Raw genomic sequence first — 26,243 nt, 5'->3', positions numbered from 1 at the left:
CACCTCGTCCACAAATTACTGAGGAACTTCTGATGTCTTAGACCCTGTGAAAGTAGGAGGGTTCATCCTCATAAAGTCTCGCAGCCTGTCATCCATGCTGCGAACCGGTGGCTTCTCCCTCTTAACATTCTGCCGCTTGACCTGGGAAGTCATAGCCTGGGCCTGCATAGTAATGGCCTGTGCCATCTGGGCTAGAAATGCCCTCACTTCAGCATCACTCAACCCAACTAGGTTAACTGCCATAGCCACTCCTTCAGCTGGAGCCTAGGTTTGATCCTTATTGCCCCCAACAGCTTCTCCTCCTCTCCTTTGACCCATAGCTCTCCTAGTGTTCATTCTCTGAAAACAAAAAGGATTGCTGTTAGGAACACTCATAATACCAAGAACTCAGACATTAGGAAAAGCACGATAGGATCCAAAGAAGGGGAATTTTCCTACGCATCATGCAGTCTCTAATTCAGGTAGGTGCATTTCACTACCACGACTTAGAAACTACTCAATGTAGTTGATGTGAACTTATTATTCTCCAAATTTAAACTAGTGCTCTTATACCAACTTTGTTACAACCGGAGTGTAGACCCCAGACGAAACCGACGTCGTTGACCTCTCAGAGGTCGCAGACAAGCCTACTTACGTCATTCTTACTTCACCTAGGTTAATTATAGCGGAAAATTTGAAACTTTTTGCTTCAAAACATGATTACCAAACATTCACTATATTCACAATTGTTCACCATCAACCATCTTAACATTAAGAGATAATCAAATGAAAGAAATAGTTCATTACTTTATTAAGTGTATAAATTGCCAAAATGGTACCAATACAAAGTCTGAACAAAACAGGAAAGAAATGCTAGTGGAACATGCTCCACCAGCTCAACTCTAAAACTAAGCTAGAATATAGAACATCATCATCCTCAAAAGCATGAGGACCTACCAAGTCCGTATGAATGATGGATGTCCGGATATCTTCTGCGTCGATTCTGTAGCACTAGCGTCCACCTGTTCCTGCACCTAAAATAGTAGGATTATATAGGGTAAGTACACACTTGTACTAAGTATGGGTATATGCAAACACACACCAAGGAGATGCATGAGAAAGAATAGCTCTTTCTAAACAACATGATTATGGAAAGTCAAGTCAGTGGACTTGCCAAATCGGGATTAGGAAAGTTAGTGAACTTTCCAAATTTAGATTAGGAAAGTAAGTGAGCTTTCCAAATTTAGATTAGGAAAGTCAGTGAGCTTTCCATATTTTGATTAGGAAAGTAATGTCATGAGAATAACATACATCATCATACATTTCATATTGCACACACAACATACAGCATCATACACATAGCACATATCATATTGCATATAGCACGTAGATTCTTTCATATCATTAATTAATATGCCATGAGACCTTCGAATCATGGACTTAACATTAAGACATCCCAGAAATAAGGGCTCAACAAATGGGACCTCAACTAGGAAGTCTTCATTAGCAAACACAGAGTCTGCTTTGTTCATTCATACGTACTCCATTTTATTTTATTTGTGAGCCAGTGTATCCACCAGCTATACCTAGGATGTAGTTTAAGACTTTCATCGGGTTCATTTTGCAATGACCAACAATGACCTAGTGTCATTACTTGAGTCTAACTAACCTTTTTATTATCCTATCCTTACACCTTCGGTATCATTCATTTCAATATATGCATCATTTGAGGTTGGCCTCATTCATTCACTGGGAACTTTAACTTTAACCGACATAGATCATGTGAGCATCATGAAATCCAGTGTCTCCCCACACCTAAAAGAGCTAAAATCACAGGCCAAAGTGACCCAAAATATGCTAGCGTACATGGGAATTTAACCCCGCCAGATCCCTATATTGGCAGTATAGGTTCGAAGACTAGGAGATACAAGGAGACCCATACCCGACATGCCGGACAGTCTCATCTCATGAGAGTTACGTGAACCTCCGCCCTTCCCGAAAGAAGGCCTCACCGCTCATAGCTAGTCTATCAGTGCTCGGTATAAAATTCCATTTCATTCAACTCATACGTCATGGAAGCTGACTTCTAGTATGAGGACATCATAGCTCAATAGATGATTTCTCATCTCATCATTAGTATTAAGTGTGTTAATCTCAATACTTTCATTACAGTGTTCATAGAGACTGCTCTCTCATTAACTTCACTCTCATAGAGTAGTTTTGGTAACATTTACTTAGGCTCATTTGAGATTGCTATCATCTTTTATATTAGCCTCATATCATGTTGTTACCACATTCATCAACATTAGCACATTTTCTCTTCGTAATTACTCACCTCTTTTTAAGTGAATGTTCATTTTATCATATGCCAATGCACTTGGCCATTTGTGTGTTTCACACTCTTACTTAATCCTTCTAGGGTTTCATTGTTTAGTTGTTCATTGTGTCATTTCATGGTTCATTTTGTCATATGCCTATACACTTGGCCATTTAGTGTATCTTACACTCGTACTTAACCCTTCTAGGGTTTCATCATTTCATTACATACATCTTAGGTTCACTTCTTTTTAATCGTATGCTAGACTTATGAGTCTATACTCATAGTCCATGAGGCTTCATTCATAGTTCGTTAAGTGACTCATATCTTCCTAAGATTATGTAGTACAAGACTTATGTATCTTGTATTTGCTAAGATCTTGATTTCAATCTAAGTAGGTGGCATTATTCTTGTATATATAATTCACGTATGACTTATGTATCAATATGGAAGTTTGGGCAAGGAATCCAAGTTCGAATCACTTGGATAACATTTACATTTTTCATTAATTTTACTTTTAATCTCTATGACATTGGGACTCTAGATCGAACCCCAACATTAACATTGTATCTTTAGTTTTCTTCTTGGTTTTCCTCTTAATTTGGCGAAAGGGTAGTGGGTTCGAACCCCCACAACCTCTTTTATTTTATTCTTTATATTCTCTTAGAATTGGAATGTTGTGGGTTCGAACCCCCACAACCTCCTTATTTAATTTTTGAATTCGCTAAGGCTGTGAGGTTGTGGGTTCGAACCCCCATAGCCTCCTTACTTTTATTTTTAATTAAAGTTTGCTTAACTAGGCATTTTGGCAATAAGGTTGTGGGATCATGTCCCCACAGCCTCACTTTATTTTCTTAATTATTTCGCTCCTCTCCTTTCTAGCCTTGAGGTCTTGGGTTCGATTCCCACGCCTCACATCTTCTTTTTTTCCTTTAATTTTCTCTTCTCTCATTCGCAGCCTGGAGGTAGTGGGTTCGATTCCCACGCCTCCAGTTTATTTAATTAATTATTCTCTTATTTCTCTTCAAGTAACCCAATTTCGAATCCCCCAGCCCCCTTTTTCATTTCTTCTTTTCGCGAATTACAGTAGCGACACGGGTGAGGTCACAGGTTCGAATCCTGGTGGCCTCACCCCTTTAATATTTATTAAATTTCCAGATTCCTTTATTATACTTTAGTCTAAATTAACATTGCATTGTTTCTTGAAATTTTGGTCATTTTTCAAGTCATTTTTATCAACGTTTTCACTTGAACTCCTAAGGAAATTCGTAGACCATTTTAACACATTTTTAGGCGCATCTTTCGTAGGTTTGTTTGGCTAAAAGATTGTTATTCAATCAGCCACGATTCATTACAATGAACATCACGTTGTGTACAACTTTTTCACATAAAATACAAGGATTAAACATGCCATTTCACACCTCCAACAGTGACTAAGTTCATTGCCACATGTTGCACACACACATCATTTTTTCACATCATTTCGGACAACATATCCAAAATTCACATAATTCCGAACATGCATACTTAAACATAGACATCACGAAAACACATTTCATCCCTACTTTGTACCAGCCCTATGATTCAATGGGAGCTAGAGACAAGGACATGCAACGGGGAACAACCCTAGTTTTCGGAATGAATATCTTGAACCTTAAGGGGTCTCTTGGGAAAGGGACCAAGAGAGAAGAAACCCATACCTTAATTGATGTTCAAATGTTGAAGTTGCTGCCCAAATCTTTCTCCAAAACCACGTCCAACTCACCAAAAGTTTCACCACCAACTCGACGGAAATCCCCCTTGCCTTAATGTTTTTTATTAGCTTGCTTTCTTAGATTTTATTCGTGAGTTCTTCAAGTGTGAAGAACCTTTGTTATATTTTCTGTTCTTCACGTTAATTGGGAGAGAGAAAACAATAGAGTTTGAACGTGAGGATGTGATAGACGTGAGAGAGCGAAACGTGTGAAGTTCTTTAGGATTAGATAATGACTTAGTCAATTTAGGACTCTACTTAATACCTAAAATCTGATTTAATTAATTATACCTAAAAGGACCATTTTTCCCTTAAAAAAAAAAGATTTTAAATAATAAATAAATCACCAATTTGTTGCTTCCATTGGGGCTCGAACTCAGGTGACACCTTTTTTGCGAAAATGGGTCATTTAGGGTCGACCCAACCCGAAGAGGTTCTTTAATTAAATTAATTAATTAATTAATCAATTCCTTAGGGTATTTATGATATTAACCTTTGCCTGGAAAAGACTATTTTACCCCTGGACCCTCAAAACTTAAGATTTCCTCTGTTTAAGTCCGGTAAAGACTCCTTCGATTAAACCTTCATTTTCGGGAGCCCTATATGTTTGGTTCCAAACCTTTCAAATCTCAACTAACTCCCCAAGTTAGTGTCTTGGCCGTAGTAAGGGTTCTGAGGTCTGGTTCAACGCGTATCAATCCGTGTGAACCTTTGTCTAATCGCAAGCATTATTGACACATGAAGCATTTCTTAACTTATTCATTTTTAGGTTTGTTACAGCCTAGGACTGTTTAGAAGGCTAGGCCCCATGTGTCTTTACCCGCACGCACGCCTGCCCATTAACCTCCTTAACCAAATTTTTTTGGGGCTTGGTCACGTGGTCTCTTGAAAATGTTTTGCTCATGTGCTTGCACATGTGTTGCTGCACATTTCTTGTCCAAGGACCCTTACTATGTCCTTGGGCAGTGCTTAATCTACATAATCACTTTAAATGAACACTTAGAGAAGGATCATGTATCACACGACAATCAAACATTATCAGTCAAACACTCTACAATTCGTGTAAAATTAACCTTAGAAAACGTTTACTTTTTGTTAAAAATCATAAATCTAGGGTTAGGAAGAAAATCCGTTTTGTAGAGTAAAAGCCCTAGTATTTGAAATTCTTGAAAACTTATTTTTAAAGGACCTCTTAAGGAAAGGAAACCCCAGAGTTAAAAACCCATACTCTATAGATGAAGAATCCACGAAAATCTGATCTGCTTCCTTAAGCTTTTCTTGTTCTTCAATGGAGTTTGGAAAAGAGTGTTTTCTTGAGAGATTGAGAGAATTTTCATTTTATCTGATTTGGGACGTCTAAAAGGTGTCTAAAACGTATCTAATATATATATATATATAGTCGTCCCATGAATCACCCAAAAGACCCTCCACTTAAATTACAAAAACGCCCCTCCTAAATTGACTAAAAATAGGAGAGCATTTGACTTAGCCAAATCTGAAAAATTTTTAAGGGTTTCGGCTTTGACTAGGATTTGTAATTAATTTATGAAGTTGGTTATTTAATTAATTAAGTTACCTAGGGTAATTATTAAAGTACCTCTAAGTCACTAGGACCATAACCAACCCCTTTGGACCATCCTAGGTTAGGTACTAGGATATTTCTATAGTTAGTTACCCGACTAGTGTAACCCGACTAGGTTTTAGGATATCGGGTACACTAGTTAGTATATTATAGTTAATCCTAGGTTAGTTAGTTATTTAGGTAAGTTAGTTAGAGCCTAGGTTTTGTTGGGAAGCTAGGCCCCATGTGGCTTTACCCACACGCGCGCCTGCCCCCTAACCGCTCTAGCCGAATTTGGTTGCGGCTTGGTCGCTTGGTATCTTGCACTTGTGATTGCACATGCACATGTGTTGCATATGTGCCTACACATGTGTTTCTGGACATTTCTTGTCCAAGGACCCTCACCATTTCCTTGGGCACCGCTTAATCTACATGATCACTTTAAATGATCATGTGCTATGGTACGTAGACGTGACACTTGGATGCCTCGTACCTAATGTTGTAAGCTATGAAATCAAAAAGTTTAGATTAGGGTCTTCGTTGTAGGTACAATTTCTAAACAATCTTGGATTGGAGCATTTCAACATCAAGGTATATCTTAGTACATAGAAATTGCCTAACACCCTTAAGCCAATATTCTCTAAAATGCCCAATATTACTCAATATTGGGCATTGCGATGTCTATGTACCCCAATACATATTCTTAAAACCTAATAGAATCTTCCCTAAACAAGTACATTTTCTGGAATAATACAATATCCCCCCCCCCCTTAGGAATATTCATCCCCGAATGACACTACACATCATTTTGATTCAAAGAGGGTATTTTCGAAAAACACATCAACATACAGTAAAGTTTAATCTTTGTGAATATCTGATTCACAACTCACTCAGGATGATGCACATCTGGAATAAGGCTGCCCTCACCTCACCATCCGTCATAGCCGGAGGATTTACCGGAACTTGATCATTTGAAGGAGCTTGCACTTGAGGAGCATTTCGATTGCCTTGGGGATTAGCTCCCGCATTTGCAATCTCTTCTCCTACTCTTCTCGTAGATGTCCTTCTTGTGGTCATTGCCAATATACATAAGAAAGGGATTCGATGCTAAACGACACATAGTGTCAAAATTCTAAAGGCACGTATAGGAGTATCAAGAAAAGAGAAGTTTCCTAGCCATCACATAGCCTCTCATCCACAATTATGGCGTGCTTCACAACCATGAACAAGACACTAGGTAATGTGGTTTTGTGATACATTGATCCTAAGGATATTTAACCTCATGCTCTGATACCAAGTTTGTCACCCTCGGAGAGTACACCACCGATGAGACCGACATCGTTAAACAAGCCTCTTCTTAGCGTTCATCACAATCATACAGTTGAATTTTGGCGAAAAAATTAAAACTTTTAACATACTATAGAAGTATACTTAGACTTCATACTTAACATACGATATTCTAAGGAATTGTCTAAAATATATGTAGAACCATCTAAGAGTTCAATTCTGGACTTAGCCAATAATTAGTCAATATGCCATATTGTCCTTAATACAAAAAATCCAAAGAAAACATAATGGTAATAGATAATCCTAATATCTACTAAAGTCTTCATAAGCTGGAAAATAAATGAAAGTGTCCTGAACATGAGGACCTACCAAGACTTGGAGAACGAGTTCAAAGCTTCTTCAAATCGGCCTCCTTAAACTTCAATGGCTGGAACCTAAAGTTGTTGTAATGTAAAGTAAATGGGTTTAGTACGCCACATGTACTAAGTTTGAGTATATGCACTTAACATATAAGGACATTCATGAAAAAGGATCATTTATCGTTTCATTAGAAAACATGTTGAGTCATATAAAACTCTTCAATACACATACCATATAACGTATACAAGTTAAGGATTCCATCAACTACAACATGATCATAATCAAAGACATAATTTCATAGAGTCATGTTAACATTTAATATTCAATAAATCATATAAACATAACATACAAAACACTTACCAATGATCTCATCCCCAACCTATAAGTGTAATGGTCATGTGAATCCCCATAACCCCACACAACCAAGTATATTAGATAGGAGACCATAAGTAAAGCTTTGCTTCGTGTAACTTGTAACATAAATAGTCATCACTTCATATAACAACATAACCCAATAACGTATTCATCATAATGACCAACATTCATGTAAGAGTAACATCATATATCATAAACATTATCTTTCATGTCATCATATTACATAAGAACAATCTTTTAGGACTTCCCTTAAAGTAAACTTGTGCAATGTCTAGGTAAAGTCCCATACCACTACCTATACTAAGTAGACTCCTACAGTCACCTTAGTCAATGTTCATTTACTTTTCCATCATTTTACATGAGGGAACATTCTCATTAAATGACATAAACAATGTGATCTAAACATGGAATCCGGTGTCTTTCCCACACCGAAAAGAGGTGGTATACCGGCCAAAGTAGAACCTACATGACATAGCTTTCTAGGTGGATCCGCTAGCTAGAATCCTATGATGAAAACATAGTTCAAGAACTAAGATGTGTTAGAGACCCATAGTTCCACATTACATGGAAGCCTCAATTACTTGAGAATCATTCTGAACCTACCATCTACTTGCGAAGGGACATTTCTCATATATAGTCCATCGGTGCTTAGCTTAAGTCCCTTTTCTTGAAATAAACTTTAAGTTTTCTTTCATCATAAACTTATCATAAGTCATAGGAGGTTAACTCCCTGTATAAACATGATCATGATCTCTTTTATGATTATATGAGAATTTCCTTTCATCACAACCCTTCATATGTGAGATTAACAAAACATAGTTATCTTGTGTAAAGCATACAAAAGAATATCATAGCTTGCGATTTTGTGGTCTTATCATGATATCACATTTAACATGTTCATAGCCCAACATATACACATAAAAACATCATACATACTTTCATAACATAACATCCTGATTCATAGGCTAACATAAACATTGTAGAGTAATCACAACTTTAGAAGACTTACCTCTTGCTTCCAAGAACTTTATTCATCTTACACAATTCATAATCATACTAATTGAAATACTCAATAAAATAATCAATGACAAATCATAAAATCATGTACAAGATAAACTCATAGCGTAGGAGAAGGGAAATGGGTCGTAAAAGGGTTCATTCAAACCTTAAATTCCAACCCTAACGTTTACACGTTATCAAATACTATAAACATCCCATTCGAACAATCACTTAGAGAAGGATAATTTATCACACAACATTCAAACATTATCAATCAAACACTCAACAATTCGTGTGAAATCAACCTTATAAAACGTTTATTTTTCGTTAAAAATCATAAATCTAGGGTTAGGAAGAAAATCCATTTTGTAGAGTAAAAACCCTAGGTATTTGAAATTCTTGAAAAATTATATTGAAATGACCTATTAAGGAAAGTAATATCAAGAGTGAAAAATCCATAATTTATAGATGAAGATTCCATGAAAATCTTATTGGGAACTTCGAAACCTTCGTCTACATGCTTAACCTTTTCTTGTTCTTCAATGGAGTTTGGAAAAAAGAGCATTCTTGAGAGAATGAGAGGATTTTCATTTGATCTGACTTTGGACGTGTAATAATACTGACGTAATATACATATATAGTCGTCACATGGAACACCCAAAATACCCTCCACTTAAATTACCAAAATGCCCCTCCTAGATTGACTAAAAATAGGAGAGCATTTGACTTAGCCAAATATGAAAATTTGTTAAGGGTTTTGGCTTTGACTAGGATTTGTAATTAATTAATTAAGTTGGTAATTTACTTAATTATGTGACCTAGGGTAATTACTAAAATACCCATAAGTCACTAGTACCAGAACCAACCCCTTTGGACCATCCTAGGTTAGGTACTAGGATGTTTCTTTAGTTAGTTACCCGGCTAGTGTCACCCGGCTAGGTTTTAAGATATCGGGTACACTAGTCAGTTTATTTTAGTTAGTCCTAGGTTAGTTAGTTACTTAGGTAAGTTAGGTAGAGCCTAGGACTTGTTAGGAAGCTAGGCCCCATGTGGCTTTACCCGCACGCGCGCCTTCCCCCTAACCGCCCTAGACGAATTCTGTTGGAGCTTGGTCGCTTGGTCTCTTGCACATGTGCTTGCACATGCACATGCGTTGCTGCACATTTCTTGTCCAAGGACCCTCACTATGTCCTTGGGCATTGCTTAATCTACATTATCACTTTAAATGATCATGTGCTATGGTACCTAGGCTTGACACTTGGATGCCTCGTACCTAATGTTGTAATCTATGAAATCAAAAATTTTAGCTTAGGGTCTTCATTGCAGGTACAATTTTTAAGCAATCTTGGATTGGAGCATCTCAACATCAAAGTATATATTAATACATAGAAATTGGCTAACACTCTTAAGCCAATTTTTTTCTAACATGCCCAATATTACTCAATATTGGTCATTGGGATGTCTATGTACCCCAATACATATTCTTAAAATCTAATAGACTTTTCATTAGACAAGTACATTTTCTGGAATGTTACTGTAAGACCCCGAAAATGAGATAAGGTGTATAGAGCCTAACATGTTTTTTTTAAAATTTTAATATCCTAAATATTATTAAAATATAGTTTATAGGCAGTATCTAAAATATTATAGGTATTGGAACTCGAACGTTAAGGGACGTTCAAGACGTTGACGACTAGTCGCTTATGTGCCTCATATATGCATGCATGCCTAAATCTATATGAATTTAGACTTATAAGTCTTAAAATGTTTTAAAATGATGTTTATATTTTTTATATGAATTTTCGTGAAGTTTGGAGGTCAAACGCCCGAGAACGTCCAAGGCGTTTGAAAGATAGCCGCTAAGATATTCATCGTATGTCATGTTGGGGCCAAGGCTGTTTGGACGTCTTATAGGTGTTTGTTTTGGATGAAATTTATGTGTAAGGTCTATAACTTTTTAAGTTTAGTAATAAGGTTGGCAACGTCCGTGTACGACTTCTAAAGGGCCCCACAAGAGGCCCCAAAAGAAGGACCCAAAACCAGTGTGCAGGCTGTCCCAGGCAGACCCTGGCGATGGAGCAGTCAACGGCCAATCATGGATATGACGCCCCGTAAAAGGATCCCGTCGTGAGATACTTATCCAAGGGTGAAGGGAGGAACCTTGGGAATCCACTGTATCCAATGACGGAGGCCTGTGACGGTCCGTCATGGCTGTGATGCCCCATCAAGGCCCATCCGTCGCGCGACTGTCTGCTGCGCAGGTCTGCTGCCAATTAAAGGGGTGAATGAGAAATTCACCCCACGTCTTAACCTGATTATTAAGGGGTTATTTAAGTGATTTTAGTTGTATATAAGTTATCTAAAACGTGATCAACTCATTCTAAAATTAACCCAAATGTTTTAAGCCTTTCCCTCCCAAAATACTCTCTCTAGAAACCACCATTGTTGGTGAAGCACAAGAACAGATTCAAGCTGGGTTTTCCATGGATGAATCATCAAGTTTTAGAGATTTTCAACTAGACAAAGGTACGTCAATCCTTCATCTTCAAGTAACCTTTCACTTGGAGAGTTCTTCTCAATGTTTTTCAAAGAAATCTTATGATCAAGTTTCCATTTTTCAAATCTAGCCATGGGTTCTTTCTCAAAACGCTTTTAATGATTAAATCATGATGAATTGAATTTAATACAATGATTTTAACGTTATTTAACTTCAATTGCATGATGAACACATGTTCCTTCCAAAATTGGTTTAGCGCTTGCATGGTCTTTGTGATTATGGTTTGTTCTTTATTAAATGGTGATTCTCTTACGTTGAATTGCTTGTGTTTATTTTTATTTACATTAATTGATGGTTAACTTTTATGATCAGTCCATGATGATAAATATATGAAGATTTGAACATGAATAGCCTATGTTTCTACATGTTGCCTTGAAGTCGATTGTGAGATCGGTTGTGTAGAGTTTTGATTATGTATGAACTGCTGTAGCTACTGTATTAGGGTGATATAATGGATGAATTTTGTAGGTATAAATCCTTAATGAACAATCTAAGAAAGTCTTGCATGAATTTACCTAGATTCCTTTAGGCTATGAAGCTAAAAAGCTAAGTGTGTGATGGATCTCGAATTGTGATTAGATGAAGCATGATTTCGTATTGATTTATTATCTAATTAGCTACTTCCTAATGAATATATTGCTTATAAAATATAAATGGTGATCAAAGCCTTAGAAAGTTCATAGTATTGGCAAATTCTCCTATACTCTAGCAAATCGACAAACCTAAATGTGTAGGGTGTAACCTTAATCTTGAGGGTATGTAATCATTATTTCAATATGGTTAAATTTAAGTTTAGATACTGACTTAGATTGATATTATATACGAAATATGATCTAAATCAATGCAAGGGAAATTAGCTAATGATCCATGTTATTCTACTTTCCTAGTATGTTGATGTGTTGTATTATGTTATAGTATAATCTTGTAGTGACTTGTACATGGTTTATTATATGTTTAAAGTACATTTAGCTACTGCAATATAAATGAATTATTGGTAAACAAGGTGTATTGATCAGTGAAGATCAAAGGTTGAGGAGTTGGTAAGAATGATTACTCCCTCTGTTGTTCTACTTCTCTATTCTTTATAGAAATGTTGATGAAGCCTTGTATGGCATTGTGTGGTATGGTACACTTATGGTGGCGGTGTTTACTTTATTTTCAATCTATATATATATGTTGACCATGGCCATGAAGGCAAATTGACGAATATATGAGAATGTGCTTATGATGATACTATGTGAAGATTATGCCTACTTTCCTAATCTAGTTGTGATTTAGGTTTTATGGCTATTGTGTGTATATCCATGTCAGGGTGAACTATAGGTGCTGCCATTGATGAGTAAAAACGGTTAATAATCCCATATCTATGTACCCCTATGTAAATGCATGAATAGCACAAGTTAGGAGTCTTAAGTGTAATATGAAGTTGGCTTGTCTCCTATGCTATTGTGTGTTGTGTGGTTTATAGTTGAAGGTATATTATGGTCAAAGAGGGTGGCTGCATCAATATGTTATTGATAGACATTATGTGATCATGTTGACCAATGTACACACACACTCACTTACATGCATGTTACAAGTAGTATAGGTCATTGTGTCTAAATGAAAGGTAGTTGTCATATTCACTAATGTCTACTACTGTGGATGTAAAGTATATGTATGTGAAGTATGTTATGTATTCCTTGCTAGGATGACTTGATAGGTGTACTAGTATTGACAAGGGTATGGGACCTTGTCTATACATTGCACATGTATATCTTCATAGGATCATTCCTATGTTTGGTTTTCTATGTATATGAAAGATGAATATATGAACATTTTATGAATATGATGTGTATTAAAGGATGAAGTATGAATGTGCATAGTGTCTTAGTGGGTTTATATGAAAGGATTGATAATATAGTTATGTCTATAGACTCATGCATTGATATATGAACTTGTGTAACTTAATGTGTTATAAAAAAGGTTTGCTCACATATATGTATACACACACACATATGTATGAAGATCTAGTCAAGAGAGGGGCCTTGAATGGTGTATTCATGTGTACCCTAAACTAGATGATGCTTTAAATATGCTATGTTCATGTGAATGGATTCTTTACATGATTTAGGTTGATGAACTTCCATCTATGACCTATGAGTTTAGCATATGAGGGGATGACTCTCCTAAACCTATGATTTATAAAATAAAAATATAATAAAGGTTTTTAATGAAGGAAACTTAGCTTAGCACCGAGTGAACTTGAATATGAGTGTGTGTCCCTTCCCATGGTAGGAAGGTAGGTCACCATAAATCTCATGAGGTGGATAACCACAATGCCTCAATGGGCATAAATACGATTTTCGTATGTGAATAACTACAATGCCTAATGTTGGCATAAAGTAGGGGTTGCACATGTACCTCCAAGTTCCATAAGTACGTTGCCACCATAGGATACTAGCTAGTGGATTCGACCTAGAAAGCTATGTCACATTTGGTTCTACTTTGGCCGGTAAACAACCCTTTATCGGTGCAGGGTTCTATGACACAGAATTCCATGTTTAGCATCACATGGTCTATGTCGGTTAAAGCTATAGTTTCCCTAAAGTAAAATGGACAATGGAAGTTAACGATAGGACCCTAAATAGAATGACTTAAGGGAGGTTACTTAGGATAGGTGTAAGTAATGAACCCATCTAGGCATTGCACAAGTAGCTCCGTAGGAAGTTCTAGGAAGGTGTTCTAATGCATGTCACCATGCAATTGTTCCCTATGCATGAAATTGTAGTATTTATCTACTTGTTATGAAGATGTGCATGATATGAGTCTTTATTCATGATGTTGATCTTTTTGACTATATGATGAAGGTCTTGACTTAACTATGTCTATGTGGTATTATACTTCTATGATGGTATATGTTGTCTTTTTTAGATGATATGTATGATTTTCCTTGTGGTCCTAAGGTGATACATTGCACCAAGTATCCCTAAAGGATTACTTGGGAGACTAATGAATTAAAAGAAAGAGTTCACTGTAAAGAGGAATGAGCTCACTGTAAAGTGACTTCAAATTTGACATAAATTCTATATGTGCTTTTCTATGATGTTTGGCCTTTTATTGTGTTTCTATGAAGTATGAAAAAGATATATATGCTATTGATAAAGGCTTTATGATGATTTACTCAAAATGGCATGAGGTATGATTTCAAAAAAAATGTCCCTTTTAAAGTCATGTTTTTGCATGGTTGCCATACTTAGGACATTCTTGTGCTAATCACATTCCTCACTACTTTTTACACAAAGTGTAGATAATGGATGGTTAAAGGATATATTGAATGATGAAAAGCTTGATAAGTGATCCTCAAGCTCAAGGAAAGGAATCCTTAAGCCAAAGGATGTCCAAATGTGTATAGTTTTGTATTATGTCTTAAGGGTCTTGTCCTAGAGTCTAAGATGGCAAAGAGACTTAGAGTCTATATATGTATTAGGAATTATATTTTATATGTATATGAAGTAAAGTTTTATATCATACAAGGTGCTATTAAAAGTTTTAAATTTTCCGCTAAATTTACTATGTCGATGCGATGAATGATAACTATGGGCTTGTATTAGACCTCCGAGAGGTCAAGTACGCGATGTTACTTCTAGGGGTGATCCCCGATCGTGACAGTTACATTATCCCCCCTTAGGAACATTTGTCCCCGAATGACACTACACATCATTTTGACTCAAAGAGGGTATTTTCAAAAAACACATCAACATACTTGAAACATTACTTTTTGTGAGTATCTGATTCACAAATTACTCTGGATGATGCACATTCTTTGACTTACAACTTCATCATTCTTTGTTAATATTCACGTTTTATGTACAAGTAAAAGACTACCTAGGATCACAAAAATTCAAATAACAATCGGTTATATGGACGCACAATTAGAATGTATAACTACCCTTAATTATCAATTAGTTCATATAGTTGTCATACCTTAATGTGTCCTTTCTAATGCTATATATTTTTTTGAAAAAATAGTTTCTTAAATATGAAACAGAGAAACTTTTTGGCGAATGAAGGACCTACTTTTGCTAAGTATGCAGAGTAGTACTCCTTCACTATTTGTCTTCTCTTCTTTGTTACAATGTATGAGTACGAAGCCATTGATGTCACCAATTTCTCAAATATCTCCCCCATATCATGCTGTCATAGGATGCCAATGATTATTTTTGAAAAATTATGACTTATAGATGGTGAAAATGAATTAGTTTTTCAACCTCCCACCACCAACAAGTACTAGGTAACTCTGTGCATTAAGGCTAGGAAAGAGTGAAAGAATCACCTGATATATTTTGTTTCTACTTAGTTAAAAACTTGACACCTCAGAGTTTTCAACCACTTCATTGATTATTATTAAACACCCTTGATGTTGTGGCATTTAAATTTTTAAAAGCCACATTTTGTTGTTTTGTGGACTAAATAGTCGGTAAGTTTTCCATTATTCAAAATCAATATTCATAAAGAAGAAACCTTAAATCACGCCATCAATGTCAACTTCATTTTATTTTTGGGTAATCAAGTTTTAGAATTTGTAGTTAAATATAATAGAACTCTAAACTTTTTTTATGTTCAGACTCAATAAATATGATTTTTATACGGAATTCATAACAAAAAGAGAGATAAGAAAAATACTTGTCATGACAATGACATGGAAAAAGGAAACATCCCATTGAGAGAGAAAATAACTTGATATGATCAAAATCAAGAAATGTTAAGGACAAACAAGCTGCACAAAAAAAGGTGGAATGATTATTTAAATAAGTAAAATTCATTTCAGGGTATAAAAATAAATGAATATTTTCAAAATTCTCTCGAACACTCCTATAATTGTTGTTAGGACAACTATGTTCATTAAATTAAAACATAAGCTATTTAAAGAATGACATATTTAACAAGATGTATTCACCTTTATTGGAGTTGTACCAAAATAAATAAGAGAATATTTTATAGATGATTTGTGTGTTCCATGTATGGATCTACATACAACAACAATAACAACAAATACAATGAAATTTAACAAAGTGGGGTCTGGAGAGGATAGAATACACATTTTTCTTACCACTACCTCTCCAAGAGAGAAAAGTTATTTTTGAATCTCTATTGGCTCAAGCAAATCAAGTAGTAACTAAAAAGAAAATATGATAGATAATAGCTATCATATATGCAAGGATCTGTAACAATAACAAGGTGTGGATCGTTCTGACATTGAAATAACTCCTCCATTCCATGTATAGGACGGAGTCATAAATTAAAATAAAAGTGATACATATTTTGACTACATGGAGTATAACTAGTGGTAAAAATGTTTCATATAATTATAAACACATTATAACAGTTCATTCCCAATAAAATTCCTATTTAAGAACTCAAATTTAAGAAATCAAAGAAATTAAGTGCTCCTTTTAATATACTAACATATTTCTCGAAACATAAACATTCTTAATGCAAAGGAAAATAGCTTAAACTCATATGCTCACATAAGCACAATAAGGAGGTTTATCAAATGTTTATGAATAAGAAGGAAAAACATACAAAGGGGTACCACAGATGAAAACTCCATGACAACTTTTATTTTTTGTAATTGCGATCTTAGCTAGTCTTCTTTGTGTATATTCAAAAGGAACAAACCTTCAATCACACCATCAATTTCAACTTTCTTTTATATTTGGGAAATCAAGTTTAAATTTGTAGTTAAATAGAATAGAATCATAAACCTCTTTTAAGTTAAGACTCAATAAATATGAATTAAATATTGAAGTCATAACAAAAGGAAACACAAGATCCCAGCAACCACACTGATATGGAAAAGGAAGCATTCCATTGTGAGAGAAATTTACCTGTCACTTTCAGTTACATCAAGAATTGTTAAGGACAAATAAGCTGCACAAGAAAGAAGGAATGATGGATGACAGAAGTAAAATTCATTTCAGGGTATAAACAAATGAACTATAATGAAGAATTAGCTGGAAAACCAAGTTCATATTTGTCAACATTTTCCAAGTTTGTTCTCAGAGATAAAACTCAACACTAATTCCAAATTGGTTTTTAGATATACAACATAACTCTAACCTGTCAAACAATTCTAGATTTTTTGTTTTAAGAGCTATCTTCATTAAATAAAACACAAGGTACGTAATGAAAGAATGACATATTCAATAAGTTGTATTCACCTTTATTATAGTTGTTCCAAAATAAATAAGAGCAGAAGCAGCTTTGTTGATGATATATATGTGTTATGTTTATACCTACGTACAAATACGTTAACAAGTTCAATGAAATTTCATAAACTGGGGTCCGAAGAGAGTACACTACACGCCGGTCTTGCCACTACCTCTCTAAGATAGAGAAATTATTTTTGACAGACTAACGGCTCAAACAAATAAAGAAGTAATTAACAAAGAAAAATGTGACAACTAATATCAAAGCAATGTGGATCATATATGAAAGAATCTGGAACAACAACAAGATGTGGAGCATTGAGATATTGACATAACTCCTCCCTTCCATGTACATGATAGTATTATAAATCAATAGAAAAGTGATACATATTTTGAAAAAATGAAGAATAACTAGCAGTAAAGATATATCATACAATTATAAATACATTAGAATAGATCATTCCAAAAGAAATTCCTATTTAAGGGCTCAAATTTGAGAAATCAATGAAATTAAGTGCTCCTTTAATGTAGTAGCTTATTTCTTGAAATCTTAACATTTTTAATTCAAGGAAAATAGCTTAAATTCATATACTCACATAGGCACAATAAGGAGGTTTATCAGATGTTGAATAATTACAAGAAAAAACATACAAAGAGATACCACATATTAAAACTCCATGATAACGACTATTTTTTGTAATTGTGATCTTAGCTAGTTTGCTTTTTGTACATAAAATATATCTTAACGAGGAATGATTAAATTGCAGTTCATACCATAGAAAAATGCTAAAATATTTATGAATAAGGGTTATACCCCATTTTAACTCGCGTCAAATTGGTCTACAACATATTGGTGATTCCTAAATTAATTAACTTATGGAGTCACCACCTTATTATTTTTAATAGGTTATCAGGACACCTAATTAACTAAAGTAATGCTAAAATTAACTCTGAATTAAGGTCTACTTTACTTCATGAGATTCTAAGTAAGAATTCTAATTTAACATTAAGGGAAGATGTAAGACATCCTTTAAGATTTTTCAAAAAATAGTTAACCAGCCGAACATAGGTTAATTAGTTTAAATAGTAATTATGGGTGCTAAAAGGTTAAATAAAAGAGTAACCAAATTGGAAAACATTTTAACCTTAAAAACACTTATGCATTTAGATTAGAATGGTTAAAGACCTAAGAAAAGATAATTTGTGTAAACCAATTTTATTATCCTTATTCATGGATAAAATGTGATAAAAAGTGACCTCTACTCACGGATTCATGAGACGTTTCCTTTTGAAAACGTATTAGGAAAACATAGTTTAGACCAAAACATTTTACTATATTCTTTTAACCGAAAAGGGCCTAAAATACCTTTGAAGTATTGAAAATGGAACAAAATTACCCTTCATCTACCTATTGGCTCCAAAATGCCCTTTTCATCCACCTATTGGCTCCAAAATACCCTTGTCATCCACCTTTGGATTCAAAATTGACCACTCTTTTAATTGTTTTAAAGTTAAACTCTTTAAATATTTTTTAAAATAATTGACGTTCAACTATTGGTTATAATTTAATTTATTAATATAATTTATAAACCAACCCACTACCCACTAATTACTAACTAAACCTCACCCAATTAATAATCCAATTATAATATCAATATCATCATAAACACTACTAAAACACGATGAAATTATAGATTCCTGAAAATAACATTCAAAATTATTCGAGTCTGAATCGAAGCCCCAATTAAATTTAGGTTGAGCCGCTTATTTAGGAGGACACTTTCTTTCAAGATTGAATGAGAAATTTATGATTAAAGGTAAAGAAGTAATACATCCCGAATTAATTCATGCATTTTTTTAAAATATAATTTTATAAATATTTATTATTTATTTTAAAACCTTTAATATACTATTTTAAAAAAAAGTTACCTATGAAGTAACATCACATAATTGAGATGTAAGAATAATTAAGATAAACATAGTCAGACTTTTAAGTTTATCGGTAATTCTATTTAGACACTTGAATGTATGATAATTTACTTCTATATATATTTTTGCCTCAAATTTTTAAAAACACTCAATTGGTAGTAGCTAATCTGTTGTTGCATTAATAATGTGACGGATTTATTAATTTAGAGAGGTTTAATTAGTAATGGGTGGATAGTGGATTGATTTATAAATTATATTAAAGTTAAATTATAACAAATAGTTGAGCGCCACGTATTTAAAAAAATATTTAAATATTTTAATTTAAAACTCTTAAATAAGTGGTCAATTTTGAACCAAAAGGTGGATGACAAGGGTATTTTGGACCCAATAGGTGGGTGGGAAGGGTATTTTGGAGCTAATAGGTGGATGGAGGGTAATTTTGTACCATTTTCAATACTTTAAAGATATTTTAGGCCCTTTTCCGTTCTTTTAATGAAAAATACTGTCAAGTTTTAAAATATTTTTTTTCTTAAAAAAATAATTTAATTGGTTCAACTGATGCACATAAAATTCTTTAAAAGATTATCAAATAAAAACTAAAGATAACTACTCAATGGTTGATTAAAGATAAATCGCACGAATAACAATCCATGAGCAAGAAAAGTGTCGCATAAGACATTCACAAGCATCACTAAAAACAAATATAACATAAATGTTAAACTAAAAAGGTATAAATTTCAGAATTCTTCGCTAGTTTTCCATGCCTATTTGCACGACCTATCAAGAGGTGGAAGACACAATGTCGAAGAGTGGATGCTTGCTTCAAAATCTAGCGGTACAAAGAGAATGTGCGACACTAAGAGTCTTTCGAAGAGACTCCATTTTTGCTCCCAAAGTTCATGCAAGGAAAGAAAGAGTAAAGAGATTTGTAAAACGAATTGACTTTAAACAATATTGAACAAGTCAAATCTTAATCCAAGTAAAATCTTACAACGAGTATCCTATCTAAAACACGGAAACGTGCAAAGCTTATCAAGATACTTGTCTTGCAATTGGTAACTTTATCCCAAATTCAAAACAACCAAGCCACCATACATGTCTTTGAACACAATAGTAAGTACTCTCAAGTTTCACAAATTTAAACGACAAAGAACATTACTTTTAAACCATGATCTTGACAAATTTTTACACAACCATCAGTAAAATAATTTAGAAGGAAACGTATACATATAATTATACTAATTAGATAATTAGGAAAAAAACTAAATTAAAATCTCTGTTTTGTATGCGTAAAGCTAAAAAGTGAAACTTCATGGAGGGAGGTTGTGTGTGTCTACAACCAGAACTCTATATCTTTGCTCCCAAAGTACATGATCTGCAACATGATTTTAACTAAAACAAAACCAACACCATTCCTTTCAACACGTCTCTTCATGCAGAGTATATAGAGGCCAAATGCTCATCAAACTTGGGGGAAAACAATAAAAATGATTCATATGAACTAAAATAAATAATTCTTTAATTCATACTGTCAAGTATATGAATGAAAATAGTTTCTGTTCTCAAACAAAACATAAATGCATCTTTTAACAATACTTCTTAAATAGCTAAAGTGGACCATTTTTCTTAGAACAGACGTAGTATTCTAATCACAAAACAAAACTGAAACAAAGAAAGGGGTGGCTATTCATATATGGGTATCGTAACGAAGTAAACTACTTCGTAATATCATGACGTCTAAATATTTTAGAGGAGAAATATGCTAGTTCGCCAATACAATAAGTCGAAAATCAAAAGGATGACGTACAAAACAGACATAGATAATAATATACATTAATAGGAACTTGATAAAGATTTTTTAACATGGTGAACATATATAGTGACTCCTAGGTATAATGTTTTAATGAATCTCAAAAGAAATGACTCCAACGGAAACTCATCACCTTACAAAATAATAAACAACAACATTTATGCACATGACACAAACTATATGTGATTTCTAATATAGAAGAACAATATTTGAATAAAATAAATATTTGTTCAATTGATTAAAGAAAAGAATTATCAATAGTAAGACTAGTGTTCACAAACGATGAGTGAGAAAAAAAATCTATAGAGACATACTGCATATATATATGCTCACCATATCCAGAAGTCGAAATAAAAGAAAGATAGAAATATATTCGTACTTCATAAGAGGTATCAAAACATGATTATAAAACATCAAAATTTCAAGCACGAAGGAAAAGATGATAACTGACTTTGTGTTGGGCAGTGAACTCAGGTGCTTCAATCGCATGTCTATTCTCGAACTCGAACGATAAGATTAGAAAGTTCAGATCCAACAATCGCAACACAAGGACAAAAAAAGAGTTTAAGAGTGGGATGAGGTCGCTTCAAAACTTTAGCGCAAAACAATGGCTAAAATTCTTGTTCAATTGGAGACTAAATACAAGTATTTAAAGGGTGAAATCACTGTTCTTGAGCAGAAAATAAAATTTTAAATTGTCCTTCAATTCAAATATTTGAATCTTTTAAGACAGATTTTGCAAATTTCACGTGATTGACTAGTACGAAAAAGGAGTACCTAACCTCTGTCCATGGTTGGCACAAAATTTGTTATTTTTTTTAAAAAAAATGATAGGAAAGAAAGGAGATAGACTGCACTACTAAAAACTCTAGAACCCTATTTTTTCTCTCTCTAGGACAGAATGTAGAGAATGGGTAATTAGGAAAGATTGGCCAGCTACTTTGGCAGATTTCACCTTGTTATTTCGGATAGATAATGGGTCAATTGTGATTTGATTAAATTGACAATTTGGACTTCAAAATTGTGAAGAAAATATGGATATCTAATATTATAGCTAATGCAATATAAAATTTGTATGTTGAAATTATATTATTAATAATATAACTTCTCTCTAATAATTTAGCATAAATATAGATACACAATATTTGAGTTATCACCAATTTAACAAGAAACTCAAAATAGATAACGAATATAGAAATTAAGATAATAATAATAATAATAATAATAATAATAATAATAATAATAATAATAATAATAATAATAATAATACCAAGTCGTTATAATACTGACGATAATAGAAAATAATGGTAAAATGATTTATTAACATACAAGCTCAAAAATGTAATTTGATGAAAGGGGAATCAAAATTGAGTATCCATAACTTGTCCCTCTTTGAGCAAAGACAATGCACGAGTTTTAGATAAAGAAGCTGACATAATAGCCAATTTTGTCTTGACCAACAAATATGACATGGTTGAATTATGAAGTTACTAGGTATTATGATCTAGGTGAGTATTTCATAGTGGAGTAGAGCAGAGTTCGAGGTAGACCTTTGACCTTTGTTTGAAAGTTGAACTTTCTCAACAAATAACCCACGTTCATTGCATATACAAAGTTTCACATTGCATAGTGTCTCTCGTTGCTATGTGTGAATTATGCTTTCTGCCAAATCTTAAAAAAAATATTAAGAAATAATATATAGAAATATCTTATACAAAATATCATAAAGAAGATTCGTCCATTATGAAATAATGTTTCAGATAAAACTAACTGAATATATATATATATATAACGGAATTTATTCAAGAAAGTTCAAAAAATTAAAATATAGCATGCATTTCTCATATTTAGTCTATTTTATAAGCGAATAAGGTGTGGAACGAACACTACACTGTATAATTGTACAGATAGTTATTATGATTTTGCTGAAAGTTGGACTCTCAAAAGTTAAAAATTAATTTTAAAGGAAAATTTGTGCATTCCCTTTCCAATATCTATCACATGTATTATCTGGGTCACACACGTGTATTACATTCTTCCCATCTAACAACTGTATCATCTTTTACAATAGAAATAAAAAAAAATTACCAACAACTTTTAGAGTATTACGCATTTGTGGCAGTTGAGTTGTGTTTTTTTATGGCAGAAAATATTAATTTCATTTGCTATATTGATGATTTTCTTTGATTTTTTGCAGGTTTTATGTCTTCTAATAAGTAACAAATATCTTTGGAATGTAAGTAGTTATACATCTTTTCACGACCTAAACAATCGTGATTGACACTCACACGAACGATCCGATGGGAGAACCGTTAATACCATCCAACTCAAGTAATCTAATACTAAGACAATTAAGTTATGGAAGCAAGTTAAATAATTAAGTTAAACTCCATTACTAAATAAAGGTCTAATAATCAAACAAAGAATGTGGAACATAAACCTAGAATTTTAAAGTCAATGTACCAAAACTAGAAATGACAACCAAATCTATCAAGAATTTCTAGTGAACTATCTAACTAACTAAAACAAGGTCTAGGTCAGAAAATTATGAGCATAGACTAAAGAGAATTTCATGGCAACCCGAACGATTTGGCTCACCATTGAACTCAAAGCGATCACCGATCTCCTAAGCGAGGTCTTTCAATAGTCGCATGAAGATGCACTTTCCTCAACAAGAATAAGAGCAAGTGTAGAATAAGTTGTACTAGTAGGATCGCGTGTCTATCCAATTAGTGTAACATAAAAAAGTAATTACAACATTATAACACATGTATAAATATCAACACACTCAATACTACCATAAGAATCAACATTACAATTCACATGCTTCATGACATGGTTACTCCTCTCACTCAACCCAATGTCAAACTGTTAGCAAGCCGGAATGTGGCAATCTAATCCAATATTTATGTCGGAACGTGGCATTGATCCCAGTTAGCATGCCAGAACGTGGCAATTCGATCAAAGTTAGTGTGCCAGAACGTGGCAGCCGATCACAATAACACATCAAGATCACACATTTATGTCATGATTTCATGGTATCGATATTCATATATTTCATTTCAACATCTATGATCAATATTGCAACATGCACACATATACAAGTATAACAATGAAGCAAAGCAATGGTATATCACATAATCATAGAATCACAACCATCACTTACCTTAAAACAAGTTGAAACCCAAGACAACTTGATCCTGTCCTTTCCGGATTCATTCTGCTTGATCATGGTCTACAAACAACAATTTATATATGGAAATCAATAAATAAATACTAATTTATCGAATACTAACAAACTATGAACCCTAGTTAAAAACCCATGACTCCAACTAGTCAATTAAGGGTTAATTTTACAATAGGATTTAACAAGAAATTTTTCCTCATCAATATTGACCCATTCTAAAATGTTTTACGGATAAATGAATGAAATCGGGGAGTGGAAATCTTACCTCTATCTTCATGAATGGAGGAAAACGAGTTCAAATAGTCTAGGGTTCGTCTCTTAACTCAAAAAGTCAAAATGTATAAAATAAGGTCGTTTAAGGGTTTTATTTAAATTTTAAAACCTTCCATCCCTCTATAGTGGCACCCATCCCACTGTAACTGCGTCGCTGTAGCGGCACAAAGTGGACCAGTGATCTCCACCTCGAAAAATCCCAAAATCCTTTAATTCCATCTCCGCCTCGTACGCTACAACGACATCAATCCCGCTATAGCGGCATTACTACATTGGCAAGAATTCGCTATAACGACACTAAGCAAGGCAGTGGCTCCTTTAGGGAATTTCACTTCTCCCTTTTTACAACAACCTCTTAACCCACAAATCTCACAAGATGCCCTTAACGCCAAAATCAATTCATGATGATTTACTTATCTAAATTCGATTCCGTAAAATTTTACGAATTCCTTAACAAGTTATCTATTCATTCATGTAATCAAATCCACATTTAGTCCACCCAATTGCTACCAAATTTCCCTAAACCTTGATGACTCTAATTTTCTCCATTTCTGGATAAGGTTGGGAAAATCCTAGTACTACGAAAAAGTTTTTCCGCTCCCAAGTTTCCCCCATTGGTATTTCTATAACCATGAAACCCGGTTGTTACACATCTCCTTCTCCTTTTGAAGTTATTCACCCCAATGTCATTTCACAGTCTCATTGTGGGGTTGTTCTGGATGAGTTGTTTGAGTTTAAGCACCTTTTTTGTTCCTTTTCTCTGTATTATGATTCTCTCTTGTGCTTCTATGTTTGGTTGTATTTTTTAAAAAAAAAATAATAATTGCACTTGTGATTTTCATTTTTTTTATGGTTTATAATTAAATATTGTGTCGAGGGTCAAGTGAAAATAGTCTTTCTACCTTAAAAAGTTATGGTTATGTTTGTGTACACCATCCTCCCTACCCCTCACTTGCGCAAGATCTAGCAAAATACAAAATATAAATGAAGCACAAGATCCACAAGTACTTTCAATGGGTATAGACTAAGATTTGTTTTGTGTTGCTATTTATCAAGTATATTGTTTGGTAGGAATTGTTTTAGTTCATTAGTGATTTGTATTTTTGCAGAAAATATAGAAAATCTCTGAAGTAATAGAATATCCTTAATAATTATGTGAGTGTTGGAATGGAACGAGGAATGCATATTTAATGTTCATAAAGCCAAATCTCAATTGGTTCATGTTTGAAGCATAACTATTGTTAAGTACAATTACACGATGTTGATTTAAAGAATATCAATTCCATTAACTCCCATTAATTTACTTGTATTGAAGTTATATAATTTATAGTAACCCAACTCACACATAGTCCTCTGTATACTTTCCAATAAGATAAGAAAAAATATGATAAATTTTCAAGTGTTTAACATAAATATGAGGACTTAGAGCTTTTTTCGATTGACTTATTCAATTCCTTTTAACGTTAAAATAAGTTTGAAGTAGTTTTGAAGTATTTTGACCAAAATAAAAAATGCTTATAAGTACTGATAAGATTTATGTAATTGGTACAACTTATGCCAAGAGCTATGTTGTTCAATTTACCATAGCATTTGGTTTGCTTCAACCCCTGATTATTAACCAATTCTGTTAATTTATTTGTTTGGGTCATTTTCACTCTTGTAATG

General features: G+C 33.7%; 1 long non-coding RNA gene across 1 annotated transcript; it reads right to left on the bottom strand.

Moving 5' to 3' along the window:
• Positions 1-19,959: 19,959 nt before the first annotated feature.
• Positions 19,960-21,899, bottom strand: LOC114077378. The gene is made up of 2 exons (XR_003578686.1): positions 21,570-21,899; positions 19,960-20,775 (listed from the first exon to the last, which is right to left on the bottom strand). It is a non-coding gene; the product is annotated as an uncharacterized LOC114077378 (long non-coding RNA).
• Positions 21,900-26,243: the final 4,344 nt, after the last annotated feature.

The sequence above is a fragment of the Solanum pennellii genome, chromosome 5, assembly GCF_001406875.1.
Source record: "Solanum pennellii chromosome 5, SPENNV200".
Classification (NCBI taxonomy): domain Eukaryota; kingdom Viridiplantae; phylum Streptophyta; class Magnoliopsida; order Solanales; family Solanaceae; genus Solanum; species Solanum pennellii.
Note: the sequence above shows the minus strand (reverse complement) of the source record. Positions and strands in the feature narration are given on the sequence as shown.